The sequence below is a fragment of the Apteryx mantelli genome, chromosome 2 (genome assembly GCF_036417845.1).
Source record: "Apteryx mantelli isolate bAptMan1 chromosome 2, bAptMan1.hap1, whole genome shotgun sequence".
NCBI classification, from domain to species: Eukaryota; Metazoa; Chordata; class Aves; order Apterygiformes; family Apterygidae; genus Apteryx; species Apteryx mantelli.
The window spans coordinates 68,488,458-68,510,664 of NC_089979.1; the positions used below are offsets into that span (position 1 = coordinate 68,488,458).

General features: G+C 44.0%; 1 long non-coding RNA gene across 1 annotated transcript; it reads left to right on the top strand.

Annotated features, from left to right (window-relative positions):
• The first annotated feature begins 9,829 nt into the window (after positions 1 to 9,829).
• LOC106482590 (uncharacterized) lies at positions 9,830 to 11,544 on the top strand. Its single transcript, XR_001292190.2, has 3 exons — positions 9,830 to 10,292; positions 10,409 to 10,677; positions 11,132 to 11,544. It is a non-coding gene; the product is annotated as an uncharacterized lncRNA (long non-coding RNA).
• Positions 11,545 to 22,207: the final 10,663 nt, after the last annotated feature.

Consider the following 22,207-nt stretch of genomic DNA (forward strand, 5'->3'; position numbering starts at 1 on the left):
ACATGTTCTTTTCCCATAGAAATGCAGGGAGAAAACATGTGTCTTGTACCTTGGTGTGAGCCCTATCCTAGCCCCTTGCATGTATTGACCAGAGCTGGCATGCTGAGGAAGAAATGGCTGTTGCTCAACAAGCGGCCCTGTTTGGGACAAAATGCTGGAACTGGTGGGATGGGGGTGGTTTGCTGCTTAGAGAACACTCCAGTTCTCATCCCAAAGGCAGTAGACTGGTTAATGAGGTATATCTACATGACCACATATAGTTCACAGTGTGACAAATACTGAGGTGATCTTTACCAAGTATTAATGCTACAGGCAGATCTGCCCCATGCTGGTGGCTTAGCTCACACTTGGGAGTCATTAGGGTTAAATGCCAGAGTAAGTCAGTGTAATGTCTCTGATCACTGGATAGCACCCAAACAAGGATAGCTTGAACAAGGAAAAGAGGGTGAAGTAAGGAAAAAATGCCCACAATGAAAGAGATGGGGGCTCAGGCTGTGGTTGCATGATACATTTCCTCAGAGGGCAAGAGTGGTTTATGATGTTTCCTCCCTGCTGGCGCCTGTGCTGTGGTTCCCAGCCCCTCTGCTGTGCTGTCACAGCAATCCTGCCCAGCCAAGCTGGAAACTAGGGCACTGAAATGGCCTGAACTAAAACAAAACACCCAGACCTCCAGCCTCCCTAGCAAGAGCCACCACTGCTCGGTGGGCAAGGAGCCAGCAGACACCTCAGAGCATTAACAAACAGCTGGGGGCCAATAACGTCTTATGCCATCATAGCCCCGCTGCAATGGTCATCTGGTGTAAGACGCTGGAGAGCATTCCTGCTGGGTTTCATGGGTCTGCTCACCGCCACAAAGTCACTCTTGTGTGCAAGTGTTTGCAAGATCAAGTGCCCGATTTGAATGCAGGTGCCCAGTAGAGGGATCCGCAGTATAAAATGTTGGCTTATAAAACCTCTTTAAATTATTTTTCCCTTACAGGGTGCTGAAGCTCCAGTCCCTTGTTGCTGTAGCCTCTCTGTTGACCCTGTCAGGGAACTGTGTTTCCCCCAGGTGCTTAGATTGTGACAGGAGCAGTCTCCGTCTATGTACTAGAAGAAAAATTTGATTTGAGGCTCCAGTTCCCACCCCTAATATTTATTTAAATATTTTGCTGTGACTTAAGACATTATTACATAAATGCTCTATCCACTGCCCTAAGGGAATGTTTTAAAGCGTTTAGATTCCTTTATGTTGTGTTCTTTTTATTCCATTTGTCAAACGGTGCAGCCGGGAGCCTAATGCAAACACTAGGAATAGAAGAAAGTCCCAGCATCACTGGTGCTCAACCCTCCCTGCAACAACAGGGAGCAGAGAAGGTGGGTTTTGCCTCAGGGAGCAGCGGGGGGACTAGAAGCAGACGTATGTTAAATTTTCCGTAAGAAATCTCAAGCAAGATGGTATTGACTAGAGCCTCATGCATACAGCAAAAATGTCAGTGGTAAATCACAAAGTAAATTCAATGAGAATAGGCAACCCCTGTTTTACTTGGAGCATAATTTTCCAGCTCCACTCAGAGTAAAGCTTGCTCTTTCTCTCAGTCCTAACCCTAATGCTAAGCCTATTCTGGGCCTTATAGTAGACACCCCCTCCTTTCAACAACTATAATTTCCTCAGAAACAATTCTTTTTGCAGCCCTCAGTTTCCTTTGGCAGTCCCTTTCCAGTCCCACACCAAATGTAGCTCTGAGCTCTGAGCTTTCTCTCTTTCTCAACCCTATCCCTGTCCCATAAGGCAGGGTGCCTACTGTCCAGACGCTCAGTATTCCTAGAGATGAATTCTAGTATCTGCCCTCAATTTCCTTTGGCATCCTCTTTCAATCTCACCAACAAATGTACCTCCAGGCTTTCACTTTTTCTCTACAATAACCCTTATCCTAGTCTGAGCCTTAAAAATGACACCCCAGACCTTCCCCAGATCAAGTATTTCTCAGCAGAGAATTCTCTTTCCAACTCTCATTTTCCTCTCACATCTTTCTTATAGCTCCCATACAAACATAGCTCTGGACTTTCACTTTTTCTCATTCCTGATCCTCATCCTATTCCCAGGCAGACCCATAGGCCACAGACTCTGCTTCACCCAGACTCTCAGTATTTCTCAGAGAAGAGTTCAAGGTCCTGCCCTGTTTCTTCTTGCAAAACCTTTCCCAGTCCCATTCCTGCTGTAGCTTTGCATGTTCTCCTTCTCTCAGTCTTAACCCTAACCCTACAAGGACTCTACTCCGTCCAGAGACTCATGACTCCTCAGAAGAGGATTCTGGCCTTGGTTTTCTTTGGAAGACACTTTCCCATTTCACCGCAGCTTTAGCTCCGGGTTGTCTCTCATTACAGTCCCTAACCACAGGGAAGTCCATCCATAGGTCACGGACCCTGCTCCATCCAACATCTCAGTATTTCTCCAAGAAGAAGTCCAGCCCAGCTCCAGCTGTGGCTCTTGGCTTTCTATTTCTCTCCACCCTAACCCCAAGCTGACTCATAGACCCAGGGCCACAGTCTGTCCAGAGACTCAGTATTCCTCAGAGTGCCAGCCTTTCTCTTCCTCTTAGCCCTAACCCTTGGCTGACCAGTATTTCTCTCACTATTTCTCAGAGGAGAATTCTAGCATTTGCCCTAAGTTTTCTTCAGTGGTGCTTCTCCAAATATACTGCTGGGTTTTATCTTTGTCTCATCCCTAACCCTAACCCTAGCCTGACCTATAGGCAAAGGACCCCACTCTGTCCAGAGTCTCAATATTCTTCCAAGGACAATTTTAGTATCAGTCCTTAGTTTATTTGGAAAGATACTTTCCAAGCCCCTACAGCTGCAGCTGTTAGCAACCATTTAAGCAAATATGACATACACAAGTCCGTGGGTCCAGATGGAATGCATTTGAGGGTGCTGAGTTAACTGGGCAGACATTGCAAGGTTGCTGTGTATCATCTCTGAAAGGTCATAGTGACTGGGGGAGGTTCCTGACAGTAGAAAAAAAGGCAAACATTATATCCATTGTTAAGGAGGGCAAACAGGAGAATCTAGCAAACTACAGGCCAGTCAGCCTCACATCAGTTCCTTGTTATGCAGTGAATGCCCCTGGAAGCCATGTTCAGTTATAAGAAGGTGACTGGGAACATCAAGCACAGATTTGCCAATGGTAAATCATGCCTTACCAATCTGATTGCCATCTATTTTAGAGAGGACTGGCTGTCTGGTTAAGGGGAGAACAATGCATCCTGTATACCTTTACTTTAGCAAGGCCTTCAAAACAGTCTCCCATTGTATCCTTTTAAACAAACTGGTAAGATACAGTATGGATTGGTAGACAAAAAGGTGGATGGAAAATCAGCTGGACTGGTGGGCTCAAAGTATCATGATCAACAGTACGAAGTCCAAAAGGTGGCTGGTTACTGGTGCTTTTCCTCAGGGGTCAAACCTGGGGCCAATACTGTTTAATGTCTTTATTGGTAGTCTGGATGAAAGGATGGAGAACACCCTCAAGAAGTTTTTACTGAAACAGGGAAGTGGTTGATATGCTAGAGAGCAGGGCTGCGAAGCAGAGGGACCTGAGCTGAACCTCATGAAGTTCAAAAATACAAATGCAAAGTCCTGCACCTGGGGAGGAATAACCCCAATGGACCAGTATGGACTGGGGGCTGAGTGGCTAGAAAGCATCTTTGCAAAAAAAGACCTGGGGGTCCTTGTGGACAAAAAACTGAACATGAGTCAGCCATGTGCCCTTGTAGCAAAGAAGGCCAACTGTGTCCTGGGCTGTGTGGGCAAGAGCACAGCCAGCAGATTGAAGGAGGTGAATCTTTCCCTTTGTTTGGCACTTGGGAGACCACATCTGGAGCACTGAGTCCAGTTTCAGGCTCCCCGGTACAAGAAAGACATTGACATACTGGAGCAAGTTCAGTCGAGGGCTGCCAGGATGGCAGGGACCTGGAGCACATGGCATACAAGGAGAGGCTGAGGGAATTGGGTTTGTTCAGCCTTAAAAAGAGAAGGCTGAGGGGCTCATTGCTCCCGATGGGAGGGTGTAGAGAAGTCAGAACTAGACTCTTCTCAGAGGTGCACAGTGACATGACAAGAGACAACAAGACACAAGCTGTGACTTGGGAAATTCCAATTAGATCTTAAGGAAAAAACTGCACAATGAGGTTGATGAAGCACTGGAAGAGGTGCCCAGAGAGTCTGTGGGATTCTCCATCCTCGGAGATACTGAAAACTCAGCTGGCTGAAGTCCTGAGTAACCTGACCTAACTTTAAAGCTGGCTGTGCTGTGAGGAGGGGGAATAAGACCAGATGACCCTCAGAGATCCCTTTCAACCTGAATTGCTCTATGATTATGCTGCTGTGTGCCTAAGTCTTTGTAAGGTTAGAGCCTAATCAGATTATTTAGATGAGAACAAGGGGCTGTGCTGGCAGCATCAGATTTACCTTTTGCAAAACCTGCTCTGGTTTGAGCCACACTATCACAGGACCAATATCTAAGCATTTGCTGACCTATTAACTTTGACCCTCAACATTGTCCTTTTCCTCTGGAGGGACTGGACATGTGTTTCCTCATGCTGTTTCACTGCCTGCAAATGACCTGACATCCTCACTGCCGTTTTTCCCTTTCACACAAGTGACTCCAGATTCCCCCAGCATTATTTTTTCCCCTTTCTCCCTCCTCCTTTTCCCTGCCTACATACCTGTTGGAAAGAGAAAGGTGGCATTAAAAATACACATACATACTGTGGGTGCAGGGAGAGGGCAGCTCCCTTGACTCAGTGTCATTAGATTAGGGCAGACCAGTTTTGGGTGCAGTATATCACGCTGCACTCCAACAGCTCACTTGAATATTTCCCCAGAGGGCAGAGCATTTTCTTTCCCTCTGAATTCATACATCACCTGACAGAACACAGTCATCAAATATGTGGAATCTCACTTCACTGCAGGATCATTACAAGGGTTTAAAAGAGAACATTTCACCATCTTATATATCTTGTCAGACAACACTTGGCAGGTCATCCGAGGAAAATGAATACCCTTCCCAGCTGAACAGTTAGCTCAAGGAGTGTCATTTTTAGCTATAGCCGGGCTCAAACCAACCCTCCCCCAGGCTGGGAGACCCAGGAACTCAGATCCAATGTTGTGTTTTCAGCATACACTTAACTCTCCATATTCTTTGTGTGCGCTTCTCTCTCACAACAGATAGGCAAGCAATCACAACAGTGAAATACTTTACATACAGCTTTTCATCCAGGACTATCCAAGGCTGACTCCGTGGCTCAGCAGATTCTAGTCTGGCTCTCTGCTTATTGTGCTTAGAGCCACTGATAGGCCCATCTCCCTGTGACTTTGTCAAGAGCCTGTCTGAACCCCACTTACCTTGCTGGCTTCTGTGGCAATGAGATCCAGAGAAGAATCTCATCCTGTGTGAAATGTTACTCTCTTTTCTTTGTTTTCTAAAACTCATGGCTTGCTTGTTTCATTGGCCATGCCTAAATTCTCTGGTGGCAAGAAACACCATTTCTCCCATTTTGGGTCACGACTTAATCATATCAAATTATTGTTGGCTAACTTACTCCAGTATCACCAAACTAGTTGGGGGGAAACTGCAGAGCTAACCCTTTGCTGGGCATTAGATATGCCATTACTGCTATTCTCTTTCCTACTGGAGCATGAAGGGTCCATAGCAACACTCACAGCCCTCCTCAAAACACACCACATAGTCCAACAATACAGTCTGCCCTGAAGTTTCTTGTCACCTGTTGTGTGCCCTGATGAATGCAGTTCCACACAACGAGAGATGCAGATGCCTCAGGAGACTGGAGATGCTCCAGGAGACTCTATGTGACCCTGCTGGTGCAGGGGAGGTGGACCAGCTGATTTCCAGAGGTCCCTTCCAACCCCAGCTGTTCTGTGATTCTGTGACTAACTTTCTTATTTCTTTTCCTGCTCAGGGAATGCAGGCAGAAGTGATTAGCATGGATGTTATCTACTGCCTACAGGGGACTGTGATATATGTAACTTCTCCTTTATGATTAATAAACATTGCTGATTAAAAAAATGTGTCCAGAGCTGATCAAGATACTAAAATCAAGATGTTTGTTAAGGCAAAGACAATTCTTGAGTACTTCCACTTTGTCTTTGCAAAATCAGCAAGTAATGTAGTGAGACACAATGGTCATACAAAATCAGGAATGTTTCCTTTTAGGCATTGAAGTTCCGGGGAGTTAACCTTGTCCTGAGACCCTGAAAGTAAACCCAAACCCCTCATTACTTACACTCTGTTTTTCCTATGAAGACTCAGCTGAGCGAAATACAGCAGTACCTGTTTTCAGCATTGCCCTGTTCCCATACATTGTCCTACTGCCAGTGCTTAGTCAAGATACCAAGCAGGAGATACAAAATCAGATTGCAGGCTGTTTTAGTCAAGTTCCCATTGAAGCTAATTTATCAAAGAAAAAAATAGTTGTGAGCTATTAGTGGCTACTGAGGCTTCACTCACCTTTTCTTTCCTTCTTTTTATTGCCTTCAATATGAAGACCAAGTGACCATAGCTATTTGTCATTAGGCCAAAAATATTCTTGTTTTCTGTGACATTAAGCAAGCACTCTACTCCAACAGATAAATGCCTTGAAGACAAGGGAGGATGGAAAAGAAGAAGAAGAAGAAGAAGAAGAAGAAGAAGAAGAAGAAGAAGAAGAAGAAGAAGAAGAAGAAGAAGTTTGTTATGTGCCTATGGAAAGGGTTTTATAGAGCAAGTGAAACTACTAAGAGAAAACTGTTGAGAATGATGAGAAAGGCTGCCCCTGAGGCAGTTTGTCCCAGCCCCAGGATCAACACACCATTCACACTGTAGGTACTTGTAGCCACCTCTGGTTTCACTCTCCTTTGCCTTGAAAGTAATTGAGGGTCAAAGTATTGTGCTATTTTTCATGAGTTTCATTTCAAACAGCACCAAAAAATTCAAACACAAGAATGAATGTGTGGAGCCAAACTAGTGGTCTAAACTGACTGTTTTCTCTCTTAAGCTCTCAATACAAAGGTAGAAAGCATATGACAGAGGAACATCCTGTTTCTTTCCATGTTTCTAAATGGAACAAGGGATGGCTTCAACAAGATTTTCATCACTTTATAAATTAACATTATTAGGCATGATGACTCTTCTGGAAGTAATAATCATTGGGGTGTAGATGCATTAGGGTGTGCCCAAGAGTGCAGCTAACAAGCACATCAGGAGTGTGGTACTCAATGCATTTATCTACGCATGCCTAGCATCATCTGATGCCACAGAAACAAATTACACTTGGTACTTATAAAATACTGAAGACTGGTTGAAGTATAATTATTGGTTTTCCAGCATGACTGGTGGACTGCAGTAAGTATGACAGAGCTGACATCTCGCTGGAAGGAAAGGAGTAAGACATCTTTTTATTTCACTTATACGCTCTTCTAACTCCCACTAGTGTTTGAAATCCTGATGCTCCCTGTAGAAATGATGGGCTGGAAACCTTTTCTTCTGCCTCATTTTTCCCTTACTCATCTGAAGACAGTGAATTGCCACCTATTATCATCCCAGGCCTTGTTAAAAGAGGCCCTTTTATTTTATTTTTTTTACCTGAGTTGTAAAAAAAAATCACTCCAGCTTGGTGCAGTGGACCTGTCATAAACATTTAAGATGTACTGTAGTATCATATTTTTTGGGCAGTATAATAGCATTCCATTTATTGTTTCCCAAGGAGTAAACTTGGAAATGAATGGCTTTATGAAGAGGCTAGTCTTGTATTAAAGTTGATTGATTCCATTCATCCTCCAACAGGCTCCTCAGCAAAACAATTTCCCCTTAATTAAGCAATATGATGTAAATTAAATGGTAATTGATTTAACAAAAATACATGATGCAAACTAACATGAGGAAAAACATCTTAAGGAATAGCAGCCTGATTCTCTGAAAAGCTCAGGTAATGTGAAAGCTACTCAAAATGAGGTCAGAAAAACAATGAAAAGAAGTCTTTGTAGATTTTTTTTTCATCATTTCTGTTTCCCTAATAGATGGGTGAATTCCCCATTCTCTATCATTAAAGATGTTTAAAAAGCTGTCTCTTTTTTTCCTCCCTCTACTCAATTATTAATCTATTTTAAAAAATAATAATACAGTCAGTTCTAGTGTTAATGCTTTCTGAGGCAAATAAATGTACCTTTCATGACTTACTTATTTTTCTGATCTAGGTTCTCTTTTGAGCTTCAAGGGAGGAACATTTCTTTTCCAAAACTCTGTGCTAATACTCTCATGCACTGTTGCACAAGCATTACTGCTCATATATATTTTGTAGAAAACCCACGAGACAGTGTTAAGGCAAAATATCCTCTTCCTGCACTCCTCACTTCAACTGCTACTTCTTTCATCTGTGGAGATGGTAGAGGCTTCCCAGTTGTGAAGATTCATGACACAATTCATGATGATTTTTGGGGGCATCCTTATGAAAATGTAGCTCTCTTGTAGTGTATCTTTTCTCTTTGTGGCACAGTTTACTCCAGAAAAATATGACTGTCTTCCTATCTGCTACTTACTACCATCCTCCTCCTTATGGTGTGGACAAACCCTAGCAGGTAATATTGCAGAAAGTGCCATGTCGGTCTCTGCTCTTTGGCATTTAGAGGAGGAAAAGCTGTATTTTAGTACACATGTGCAAACTGGGCAGAAATAATGGAGGAATGGCAAAGTAATGAAATCCTGGAAAGGGATGGAGACTTACTGAAGGGTTGCAAGAACTGGCAGAAGAACATGAGCAAGGACTGCCAGGATGGGGCAAGTACCTAGAAGGCATTGGGAAAGGGATAATTGGCCTAAACTTTGGATAAACTCCTGCAACTCAGGTCCAAAAAAAGATGTGTAATTTTCACTCAGGAGCCTAACTTCTCTGGAAAACATTGCTATTGGATAAGTGCCTACCTTTATGGTTTCAAAGCCTCAGAACGTGTCTGAGGTAGCAATGGATTCACATCAGGCAACCTGATTTTAGTGTGATTAGTTGCAGCTCTTATGGCTTCAAAATTAGCCCAACAGTCTCATGAGCACAATTGTTTTGGAGAGAGCTAATATTTTTCCAACTTTCCTTTGAGGCAAAGATCTCCCACTGTCATTCTGTGGTTGTCATTTGTTCTGATCTCGGTCAGAATCAGAAAACAATAAGTGCAAATACAAAATGGTTTAGTTTGGTTTTTAGGATTAAATTAGACTTCTTCAGGAGTCCTTTAAAAACACAAATACATTTCAGCTCAGGCTATAGTCAGAGGCTCTGATTCAGATCTTATTTTAGTTTCATCTCCTTTACTGAAGCAAACTATCAGTCTTTCCTGGCTGGCAGTCTGCTTCAGCTGGAATATTTTCCATACTGAGCTCCACATAAGCAATGTCCTGAAGTGTGCCTTTCAAGAAAGAAGAAATATCCAGAGTCTCACTGCCTTTTATCAAAACAGTAAACAGTGATTTCCGACCAGCCTTTTCCTTGATAGAATAAATCAAAGGATAAGAAATTATTGCTTTCTGAAATCAGCCATGTCAGTCCTTGATGTAGGGGAGGTCAGTGAAGAAGGGTTAGCTTTGGTGTTATTGTGGCATTAGGTCTGAATGGCTCTGTGAGATCACTAGCACAACCTGCCATTCACAGACCCCCAAGGATTTCTTTTTTAAATGAAAGGTTGCAGAAATCTCATTCTCTATTCCAGCACTGCACAGACAACTTGTTCCCTTCCCCCCATCAATTGGATGAAGCTAATGGGAATCAAGTCCTTAATGGAGGGCAATTCTGCGCAGGTGGGAAGGTATAAAACATTTGCCAACCAACCTGTTTTGATTGGGTGGTCAATAAAATGTTAATATGTGACCTTCATCATTTTCACTTTCCATTAAAAACCTCAGGACACTGGAACCAAGGTATTTAAAAAACACTTCTATTTCCTGGTAACAAGCATTTAAAAGAAAAATAAAAATATAACTATATTTCTTGCATTTGTAACCAGGAAGCTTCCTCTGTCATTGTCTGGGTCTGGTCTTAGCTGCCAACATCCTTTTTAAAGTATTTCAAATGCAACTGAAAATGAATGACTCAGCTTCTCTCTATATCCAAACAAATTTTGTCCATGGAGGCTGAGAGAGGAGAGCTTCTTGCTTCAGCCACATGCATTGCTGCATTATTACCATGATCTTTCCGGTCCAGCACTACTCAAGAAAGCTGCGTAAAGTCTAAAAGACTGGAGCTACCTGCTTCACAGAAGGTTGGGTGAATGTAAGTCTTAGTATATTTTGTATCTTTTCCTGATTAAGTTGATTTATGCTGTAGGGTGGCAAGAGAGCTAGTTAACACATGAATGAACTAATAAGGATTTACTTCTATTTTTACAGTGCCTCATAATCAAGTGTGTTTGTGCATGCACAAAGCCACCTTAGTGTTCAAAGGCAACACCTCTGCACGAACGCCACCAATGCTACAGAAGACTGAATTGGTCTGCAGCCAGCATCACCCTCCATTCCTCTGTTCTTTGCTACATGGATAAACGCATCTGCCTCAGAGAGATGGAAAGGACTGCTTGGCCACTGGAAGCGCAAGACAGAAACTTCAGATGTGCATCACTGATGCTGAGGTCTGCCACAAGCTTCCTTCATGAGCTTTGGTAAGTCACCTCATTTCTTGGTCTTAACAGATCCTAAACTCCTTTCTGTCTGTTGGATTTAGGATTGTTTTTGCATGGCTTTGTGTCTGTGATATGAGGTGAAATCTTGAAGCCATTACAATGGCTGGAATTTCACCCCAAGGCATCTTTATGATCTTGCTCAGATGTGAAAGCTCCTAGTGAGTTAAAAGGTATTGCTCTTGTGCTGAAAGTTATACAAATGCTTGCTATTAGAAGTACTAGGTCATGCAGTATTACAGATGAAGCAATGTGAAGAGTTGATATTTGTATCATGCATAATAAGCATCAAGACGACTTGGGGCAGAAACTACAGTATAAATGAAGACTTTTCATTGCTTTGGGTTTTTTCAATGTTTTGGGTTGCTTTACTTGAAAACGATTGCAAACATAAGGCCACAGTTTTAACCAATTTATTTTCCTTCATTTTTTGTAGGATTATTTTCCTTTTTCCTATTCAGTCAAGTTCTCCTGCCGTTACATATACTGTCCTATGATTTTTCTCATCCTCCAGCAAGACTACCCATGGACCAATGTACGAACAACAATAAGATTTGGAACTGTGTGAAGGAATGAGGCAGTGTGGGAAGAAAGACAATCATCTTTAACACCTGACTGAGCATCAAATATAGACTCAATGGTCAGTGCAGAAAGAATGTCCTTGGAGCTAACTTTTGCCTAACACATGTTGTTTGAATCTCTTTCTTAATATCAGCTTTGTGTATGGTGCAAGGGAGTGTGGCTGCTTGGTGTGCAGTGGCTTGTGTCTGCGGTGATCAGGGCTGCACACCCTGGAGCACAGTGGCCTGGATGCTGCTTGGCCAAGGTCTCCGATGAGGCCCCTGTGACTCTGAGACATAAAAATCATTATTCTGTATGTGTGTGTTATTTTTATGCGAAGTGCTTAATGTACTAAGGTGGTGTGTCACAGACTTCTTGGAGTGGTGCCTGCTTGGTAAAGGGCATGTGAGCTGCCCTGGGACAAGATGGGAGGATGCCAAACTTTCTAGGACAGTGCTGGCAGCTCTCCTGGGCGGAAGAGCTGGATACAGTGTCATCTGTGGCCGTAATGTCTGCCTGCACTGTTCCTCCATCACCTTTGCTCAGATTTCCTCTGGGAGGAAAACGATTAATTTACTCAGAAGGGATGAACTGCCATGCAGGCACTACAAAAGGCAACAGAAAAGGGCTGGGGAGAGAGAAAAGAGAATCCCAGCTCACATTTTTACCATAATTGTACAGTGGACAGCAATCCCCACAACAAAAGAGAGCATTGGTCTCTACTCTTACTGTGACTGCAGGCCACACAACATGCAGAGGGCTCTTAAAAATCTAAATTTTCTCACATGATTGCTGCTCCAAGTGATCAGTCCCTACAGTACAAGATAGTATAATCTAATGGCCCCTGCCATAGTAATGCCAATATAAGAGTATTTCTTTTTCTCAACTCACCTTGCTGCATGTGGGAACAGACTTGTCATTGATGCTTTAGATGCTACACTTTACCCTACACTAAAAGGTATGGATCATTTCTGAAACCAGCCTTCTTCTTTCTCTAAGCGGTGGAAAAGGTTGTAATATGAAGCACTTAAGGCTTACAGAATCACAGAATCGCTGAGGTTGGAAGGGACCTCTGGAGATCATCTAGTCCAACCCCCCTGCTCAAGCAGGGTCACCTAGAGCACATTGCATAGGATTGCATCCAGGCACGTTTTGAATATCTCCAGAGAAGGAGACTCCACCACCTCTCTGGGCAACCTGTTCCAGTGCTCTGTCACCCTCACAGTGAAAAAGTTTTTCCTCATGTACAGATGGGACTGTCTGTGTTTCAGTTTGTGCCCATTGCCTCGCGTCCTGTCGCTGGGCACCACTGAAAAGAGTCTGGCCCCATCCTCTCAACACCCTCCCTTCAGATACTTGTACACGTTGATAAGATCTCCTCTCAGCCTTCTCTTCTCCAAGCTAAACAGGCCCAGCTCTCTCAGCCTTTCCTCATAAGAGAGATGCTCCAGTCCCCTAATCATCTTTGTAGCCCTTCGCTGGACTTGCTCCAGTAGTGCCACATCCCTCTTGTACTGGGGGGCCCAGAACTGGACGCAGTACTCCAGATGGGGCCTCACCAGGGCTGAGTAGAGGGGGAGAATCACCTCCCTCAACCTGCTGGCAACACTCTTCCTGATGCACCCCAGCATACCATTGGCCTTCTTGGCCACAAGGGCACATTGCTGCCTCATGCTTAACTTGGTGTCCACCAGCACTCCCAGGTCCTTCTCCGCAGAGCTGCTTTCCAGCAGGTCAACCCCCAACCTGTACTGGTGCTTGGGGTTATTCCTCCCCAGGTGCAGGACCCTGCACTTGCCTTTGTTGAACTTCATGAGGTTCCTCTCTGCCCACCTCTCCAGCCTGTCCAAGTCTCTTTGAATGGCAGCACAGCCCTCTGGCGTATCAGCCACTCCTCCCAGTTTTGTATCGTCAGCAAACTTGCTGAGGGTGCACTCTGTCCCTTCATCCAGGTCATTGATGAAGAAGTTGAACAAGACTGGACCCACTACTGACCCCTGGGGGACACCGCTAGCTACAGGCCTCCAACTAGACTCTGCGTCGCTGATCACAACCCTCTGAGATCTGCCATTCAGCCAGTTCTCAATCCACCTCACTGTCCACTCATCTAACCCACACTTCCTGAGCTTGCCTATGAGGATGCTATGGGAGACAGTGTCAAAAGCCTTGCTGAAGTCGAGGTAGACAACATCCACTGCTCTCCCCTCATCTACCCAGCCAGTCATTCCATCATAGAAGGCTATCAATCAGATTGGTTAGGCATGATTTCCCCTTGGTGAAGCCATGCTGACTACTCCTGATCACCTTCTTTTCCTCCACATGCTTGGAGATGGCTTCCAGGATGAGCTGCTCCATCACCTTTCCAGGGATGCAGCTGAGGCTGACTGGCCTGTAGTTCCCTGGGTCCTCCTTCTTGCCCTTTTTGAAGACTGGGGTGACACTGGCTTTCTTCCAGTCCTCAGGCACCTCTCCTGTCCTCCATGACCTTTCAAAGATGATGGAGAGTGGCTTAGCAATGACATCCGCCAGCTCCCTCAGCACTCGTGGGTGCATCCCATCAGGGCCCATGGATTTGTGGGTGTCAAGTTTGCTTAAATGATCTCTAACCCACTCCTCCTCAACCAAGGGAAAGTCTTCCTCTCTCCAGACTTTCTCTCTTGCCTCCAGGATCTGGGGTTCCTGAGGGCTGGCCTGAGCAGTAAAGACTGAAGCAAAGAAGGCATTCAGTAACTCTGCCTTCTCTGTATCCTTCGTCACCAGGGCACCCACCCCATTCACCAAAGGCTCCACATTTTCCCTAGTCTTCCTCTTGCTGCTGATGTATTTGAAGAAGCCCTTCTTGCTGTCCTTGACATCTCTAGCCAGATTTAATTCCAAATGGGCCTTAGCCTTCCTCGTCGCATCCCTGCATACTCTGACAATGTTCCTATATTCCTCCCAAGTGGCCTGTCCCCCTTTCCACTTTCTGTATACTTCCTTCTTCTGGTTGAGTTTTGCCAGGAGCTCCTTGCTCATCCATGCAGGTCTCCTGCCTCCTTTGCTTGACTTCCTACTCATAGGGATGCACCGCTCTTGAGCCTGGAGGAAGTGATGTTTGAATATTAACCAGCTCTCTTGAACACTCCTTCCTTCTAGGGCCCTAACCCATGGGATTCCTCCAAGTAGGTCCCTGAAGAGGCCAAAGTTTGCTCTCCTCAAGTCCAGGGTTGCGATCCTACTTGGTGCCCTGCTGCCTCCTCGCAGGATCCTGAACTCCACCATCTCATGGTCACTGCAGCCAAGGCAGCCCCCGACCTTCACATCTTCCACCAGTCCTTCTTTGTTTGTTAGTACGAGGTCCAGCAGCACACCTCTCCTTGTTGGCTCCTCCACCACCTGTGTCAAGAAGTTGTCACCAATGCTCTGCAGGAACCTCCGGGACTGTTTGTGCCTAGCTGTGTTGTCTTTCCAGCAGATATCGGGGTGGTTGAAGTCCCCCATGAGAACCAGGGCCTGGGATCGTGAGGCTACTTCCAGCTGCCTGTAGAAGGCCTCATCGACTTCCTCTTCCTGATCAGGTGGCCTGTAGTAAACACCCACAACAGTGTCACCCATGCTAGCCTGCCCTTTGATCCTTACCCATAAGCTCTCGACTCGCTCTTCATCCACCCCTAGGCACAGCTCGATACATTCCAGTTGCTCTCTCACATAAAGAGCAACTCCACCACCTCGCTTTCCTGGCCTGTCTTTCCTAAAAAGCACGTAGCCATCCATGACAGCACTCCAGTCATGCGAGCTATCCCACCATGTCTCTGTAATGGCAATGAGATCATGGCCCTGCGACCGCACACAGATCTCTAGTTCTTCCTGTTTGTTCCCCAAGCTGCGTGCATTGGTGTACAGGCATTTCAGGGAGGTGATTGAGCATGCAGGTTTCCCAGGAGGGGTAAAAGAGGGTTCTCCATAGCCACATCCCATGCGCACTTCCCTGGCTGCATTCACCTGTTGGAGGCATCCTGACTTGAGCAGTCTTTTGCCAACTACCCTGTCACTATAACTCTCCCTTTCCCCTGTCTTTCCTAGTTTACAAATTACATTTACAAATGCTATCCCTACCCCCAGTCCTAACTCTGATGTCAGGGTGCCAATCTTTGCAGTGAAAGAACATGTAAAGGAGAAATGACCCCTGCCAACCTTGGTCTTCTTCATAGCCTTATAGGTTCTGTAACATTCAGCAATACACTGGGCTCCTGAAGCTTTAGGTTTTCAAACTCTTCAAACCCTGATCACAGTTATAGTCAGGGAACCAATCTCTGTTGTAAAAGAGCATGCAAAGAATTTGCCCTTCTCAACACAATTTTTCTTGCTATCTCTGTGGGCCCTGCACACTGCAAGAAGTAGTTTTGCTTCTGAAGTTTTATATTTCCCAAGCTGTAACTATAATCCCAACGCTAACCCTAATGTTATTCACAGGCAGGAGATAAGCCCCTTCCCTGAAGAAGCACATAGTTTTACCTCTACTAGCACCAGTTCTCCTGCCATTGTTGAAGTCCCTATAGAATGTATACCTCATTCAAGGGGACTACAGAAGCCAGGTCTACCCATCCCCTGGCCCTACTTACAGCTAAAGGATCATTCCTCATGGAAAAAGAGAACCTATGACCTCAGTCACAACTGCATCAGTCCTTTTCCTGGCCCTTCAGTCTCTCTAGAGTCCATGAGTAGACTGGTCTCTGCAAAGGGTTGATGTCCTCAACCTAATTTGAACCCAAAGTCTGTCCTTAATACAGCAAGAGGGCCATAACCCAAGTGAAAACAAGTAATTTGTGCTTGATACCAACTTTCTGCATAATTCTGGGGGCTCTTCAGAACCCAGATGGAAACTGGGCTCTCAAAGCGCTTGAATCCCAAATCTTTGCCATAAACCCAGTCCTAACATTGACCTTCATTATACCCAGGAGCCAGTAATCACAGTAAAGGAGAATGTAACACCTACAAACATCAGCCTCCTTCCTATACCTGTGGGTCTTGACATACTTTGCAGGAAAGTAGCCTCATAAGGCTATTGCTATGTACATACTGTCTTTGTAGATGGCATCAGGCAGAGATCTTGGGGCAAATGGGTGTGGAGGGGTTAATTCCTGGCTACTTAACACTAACAAGCTCTGGAGAGAACTGGCCAGAGCTCCCTGCATAGCAGCTGAAATATTAAAAACACACACACTCACACATACATATACGGGGTGTTTCCTTTGTTCAGAATACATATGCTATGTATGGCTTTGCTTCCAGCCTTCAGAGAAGGGTTTCTTATAGCATAATGCTGTTATATTTCATTGCTGAGAAGGGTTTAGAGAGCAAAGCCTGCCAGGATAGAGTTGAGGGAGTGCCTCCTCTGGAGGAAGCCAAATTTGTTGCTTTCCAATACCCTCTCTTTGCAGACTCTGGGAGACACTGTCCTCTCTCAGGTGCCTAAGTTTCCTCTTAGATGTTCACTCTGAAAAGGAGCTAACATGCATACAGTATGTGCAATCAGGGGAGCAGGACAAAACAAAGAATGACCCAATTTGCCAAAGCAGACACTTTAGGCAGCTACTACCTTAATTACCTACTGGGTGTATCAGTTTAGGTGATGTGACAATTTCCCAGTGATAACAATTATGTTTCTGGGCAGACATTCACTTTTTTGGTAAGTTTATCAAGGTCTCCTAGATAAAATATGCATTAACACATCTTGCCCTTCCTCCACAGACAGGCTTCTCTTATCAACAGGTTAGTATGTGCCCTTACGTAGCTGACAGTGTGGGAAACATTTTTCATCCTTGCTGCAGTAAGGTGATGGTGCAGAGCTTTCTGACAAGAGTCTTTTAAACTTGTTCTTGGTACCTTTTTCTTGATATGATTTGTTCCATATGTTACTGGAAAACAGTACAGCACAAACACAAGAATAATGCATATCTTTTGAAGAAAGAGAGAGATAGAGACAGGCAAGATTATGAACATTGTATTTCTTTTTAACTCTGTCTCATTCCTGAAGCTGCCTTCAGCAATTTCTGTAAGAAAAGACTGTTATTATTGTTGGTAGTATTACAGTAACATTCAGCTAATGATTTTTAGGAAACGGTTACAGAGATACCTGTTTGTTTGTGTGTGAAAAAGAAATATGCCACTTATATAAAGCATCCTGTCCAGATGTACCCAGTTAGTATTTGAAGACTGTTTATAGACTGTTATACTCTTTTGGTGCTAAAATTGATTTCTTGGCTTAATTATTTTGCAATAAGATAAACCCACTAATTGTGCACCTAAATAAAATTGAATTTTAACAAATTGAATGACTTTTATTTTACCTTGGATGATAATTTATTGACACAAATAGAACTCCTTAATCTATTTTGGCATATCCAGGTCTGTTGAGGCCACATGTTAAACCCTTTTGCCATTTGGCTTTACTGTTTTTTTTAAACTTTAGAACAACATCTTGATATTCGTAGATTAGATTGTGTTTATTAAGGGCTGTACAGCCAGTGAATTATTTTGACTGTGTTCATAAGGATCCCACATGGATTTAGCATAGATCTTCTCTGAAGAAGGACTATTAATTTATGATTTCTCATTAAATACATCAGAGATTGAAACCCATTGTTGCTATTCTGGAAATAGATATCTTAATTCAAGAGAACCTAGCTGAGAATCTGTAAAAATGGAAGGAAAGTGAGGAAGACAGAATTACATTTATCATTATCACTCAGAGTTTGGAGCCAATCAAGCTGGGAAAGTTTAATAGAAAAAAAAAATAGCTTCAGCAATCTTTGGTGCTCTCAGGGAAGCTGAAGGCTCAGGGCTTCACCTGCACATCTATGGAGATCAAACCCACCTGGAGGAGGAGCCAAGGAAGTGGTCCTGTCCTCTGCAACTGGTGGAGCAGTTCAGTCACAGTGATAATTCTTGTAACATGGGGCCCTGGACCTATTCACGCAATGAGAGTTTGTTTCTATGATCTTGTGCTCTGTGGAGTGTGGTGAAAAGCTTCTGCACTAAAGGTAGGCTGGAAGCAGAGGTTGACGGCCATGAGTCTGTGATCACATCAAAGAAAAAGGGTTGATGCTACTGGCTGTCTGCTTTGCAGGACAAACTTCCAAGGTGCTGCTAGAGACTTCTCAGTTCCCAGCAGTGACCGCTGCCAAAACCAGTGCTGAACTGCTGTCTCTGTGCCACTGGCACCAGTCAGGCAGGTGAAGAGCAAAGAGCTCTGCTAGGGAACCATCAGCAGCTGTCTTCTTGCTCACTAGTGTGACTGCAAAATCAGGCAATGGAAAAAGCTTTAAAATTGCATTCTTGATTTCACATTTGTGACAAGAAGACAGTGTTTGAATTCTAATTTTGACATCGTGCTTCACCCAAAATAATGACACATTTTTTTTCTTGATTCCTATATCTGTGTTGTGTTTAAATCTTATGCTATTGTGTCACATGAGTACACAATGGCAATACACCCAGATATTTACATTCAGAAAAAATCCACAATGAAAGGTCACAGCTAAAACCAACCATGAAACAAAGATACACGCAATATCAGAGCATGCATATCAGACTTCAGTTAGGGTTTTCCCCTCTTCCTAATTTTGCAAGCATGTTGGTAAGTGGTTTCTAAATGATGAGCTATCTATTATTGTCTCACTGTGAAAAAGAGCAGCAGCTTTGCTGCTGCTTTGCTCAGGCAATGGCCTCTTTGGTTTGAAGGGCTATTGACCAAGAAGGTTTACCATTACATTTGCTGTCGCTTGGATTCCTATGAGCTACTGCTGTTCAGTTCAATTTAATGGCAACTGCATAAAACTATTAGACTGGTAAAAGCTATCTAACGTGTGCTAGTCAAAGTAATGCTCAGATTTCATAGCAGCTGAGGGGGAAATCTCTGGCTCTTTTAGCTTCCTTCTCTAAACAGTTCTATGCAGCAAGATCCTGAAAGCAGAATGGCGCCAGCAGCTCTGCCGAGATGAGCGTGCCCCCCGTGCTGCCCTGCACTTGCTTTGCAGGGACTGTACCTCTCTCCTTCTCTTCCATCATTTGCATCTGTGAGGAAAGTTTTTGGTTTTAAAACCTTCACTACGTTACATAGTCCTGTCACTTTGGACTATACTGAAGCGGCTGGTTTATTCACAGATAAATATTGGAGTATTTGGGGTCACTGGTTACTGGTGTTTCTCTCATCTTCTGCTACTAGCAACATCTCTTGCTTTCTTCCAGTTTATGACTCCATTTTGAAGTCACTAGGCCTAATACTTCTTGTGCCAGTCACTGGCTTTCCTTTAGTAATACAGCAGGCAGAAACCATCAAGCAGCTCAAAACATCCTCCTTAGCTTTCCAGAATAAAGATATTACCAAGGAAAAGCACAACTTCTTCCATCCTTTACCCATCTGGTGCCTACTCTGTGGTGATTAAAACTGTCCATGCATAATAGGCTGACAGAATATTAAGATAGCAGCCTTGTTTTTCAGGTAGGAATTCATATTTATATGATTGTAAGAATTTTTTCTTCCCTTAGTTTTTACTGTATTTTGAAATGGGTTATATATCTACATTTGGCAACAGAGACAAAAATGAAGGCATCAGGTATGCAGAATGAAACTATAAACAAGCCTGCCCAAGAAAGCCCTTTGTTGTGAGCCTGCCTACTTTGACACACATTCATATTTTTTTTGAGTACAGCACATCGAGGCTGATTATTTTGGCTGCTTTTGCTCCTGGTTCTTGGCTCCTGGCCTAGTGTCCAGAGTACAGAGAGGTATCACCCCCCTGCCAAGCTCACAGGTGCAGACCAGAGGAACTCACCAGCATCCTCTGCCCTCTGCAAAGCTAGTCCTCTGCTGGGCACATGGGGGAATAGGGCCTCCATGAGGTGACAAGGCTGCCGACTCCTACTGCGAGTTTAAAGGGGGCGGATGTCATGAAATGTGTATTGAAAGCCAAGGCTGATGTTAAATGCCTTGATTAAAACAACAACAACAAAAAGAATTGCATATAAAGGGGGTGAACAAGCCAAACAAATTCTTTCCCAAATGAGTATAAATTTCTGGAAAATTTCTCAAGATAGCTATCATAAGTAGATCAGGATTTTTTTTTTTTTTAAACTATCTGCTAGCATGCAGTGGGTAAATATCAGCTGTTGTCTGCTTGTTGGCATTTTCTTCCAGCTTTTTCAGATGTGTCTGCTCGCCTGATTCTCTCTGTGGCCTCCTAACTCTGAAACTTACTGTTGTCATTCAGGTTCAGCTAGAGTGCTGTGTCCAGTGTGGACCAATGTGCTTTGAGAAAGACCTTTGCCTTATTGACTGAAGAAGGTCCTGGAGGCTGCAGTGAGATATGTCTTCTGAAGAAAAATGGAAACTAACTGGAACTGAGGGGGACAAATGGTAATTACCTTCAAAAGGCTACTGCGAAGGGAAAGGAAATAAAATCACAGAATAGGTGAGGTGGGAAAGGACCTCTGGAGATCACCCTGTTTAAACCCCTGCTCAAGCAGGGTCACCTAAAGGAGGTTGCTTAAGGCTATGTTTGGCCAGGTTTTGAATATCTCCAGGGACGGAGACTCCACAGCTTCTCTGGGCAACCTGCTCTAGTGTTCAACCACCCTCACTGTAAAGAAACTTTTCATATGTTTAAACAGAATAGAGATTGGGGCTTGGGAACAAAATCCCTTTCTTTTTGCTTAGAATGGAAGCAGAACTGCCTGTGTCTCCAGTTCAGAGGGAGAAGAGATTTGTCAGAGGCAGGAAAAGCTGGAGGATACAGATTGCCCTGCAGTCCTGAAGGTAAAAAATATACTGCTTGTACCTATAAATAGAAAACCTCTCTCTCTAGGAGTACCACTGCAGTTGATAAGGTGGATGTAAACAAATGCAGAACACAGGAGTGCAGCTGAATGTGATGAAGGAAAACAAGTCTTTACACGAGTGGAAGTCCAGCTGGCTTCAGCCTACACATTCATGCTTGTAATTTACTTCCTTCCTATGCTTGCAAGATAGGGGTCCATTCTTCAAACTTAATGGACATCCCAGGCTGTGAATCTTGCATGGTTCCTGCACCAGCCTACTGGAAGAAGGCTCAGCATAGCTGATATCTCTGGTTACTTTGCCATAGGCTTCCCTTGAGCTGGTAGGAGAAATGATGCGTGTTCCACATGACTCCATTCAGCTTTGCCCTCTTCTTCCTTTAAACCCTCGCCAAGGTCTGGGAATGAGACAAGCAGAGAAAGAGCAGAACTGCCTTCTCTCTCTGATTCCTATCTGGGGTGAATGGACATGTGGGAAGTCCCTGATCAGGCCAATACCTAGTGAAAAGAGACAGAAGGAGACATTGTCCAATAAAAAAAGTGCAGACAGATGTGTTATTCAGCTTGCCATGCAATTTCCACTTACAAGAGGAAGTATTAAGTTAGGCTTACAGATTCAGAGAGGTACAGTGTCGGAGCTGATAGCACAGGAGCGCAGTGCACAGGCTGAGCTTCTTTCCGTAGCTCCAGCACAGAGCTTTGGTGTAAAATGGACCTACATGTTCAGTGCTTTGGTTCTGCATATAAGTCGAAGGAGTGTCAGCACTTCCCTCCATCCTGGTACTGTGAATTTGAAGTGATTCATAGCTTATGAGGTGCTCAGATAATTCATATGAGTGCCATAAAATACTTGAAAAGAAAGAAAAGTGAAATACAGGGTCAGATGAAAGGGAAAGGACAATATAGTGATCCACCCACTTCTAAGGCCAGAAGAGACCATTATGGCAATCTAGTCAGACTTCTTCCATAGCACAGACCTCAGGACTTCATTGAACTATTCCTACTTCAGAGCAAGAGCTATGATTGAACTAGAGAACATATTTTAAGAGAAACTGCCCAAATTGACTTCAGAGGTCTCAGTAATGAGAGACTCCACCACAGCACTCAGTAAGTTGTTCCTTCTCTATTAAACATA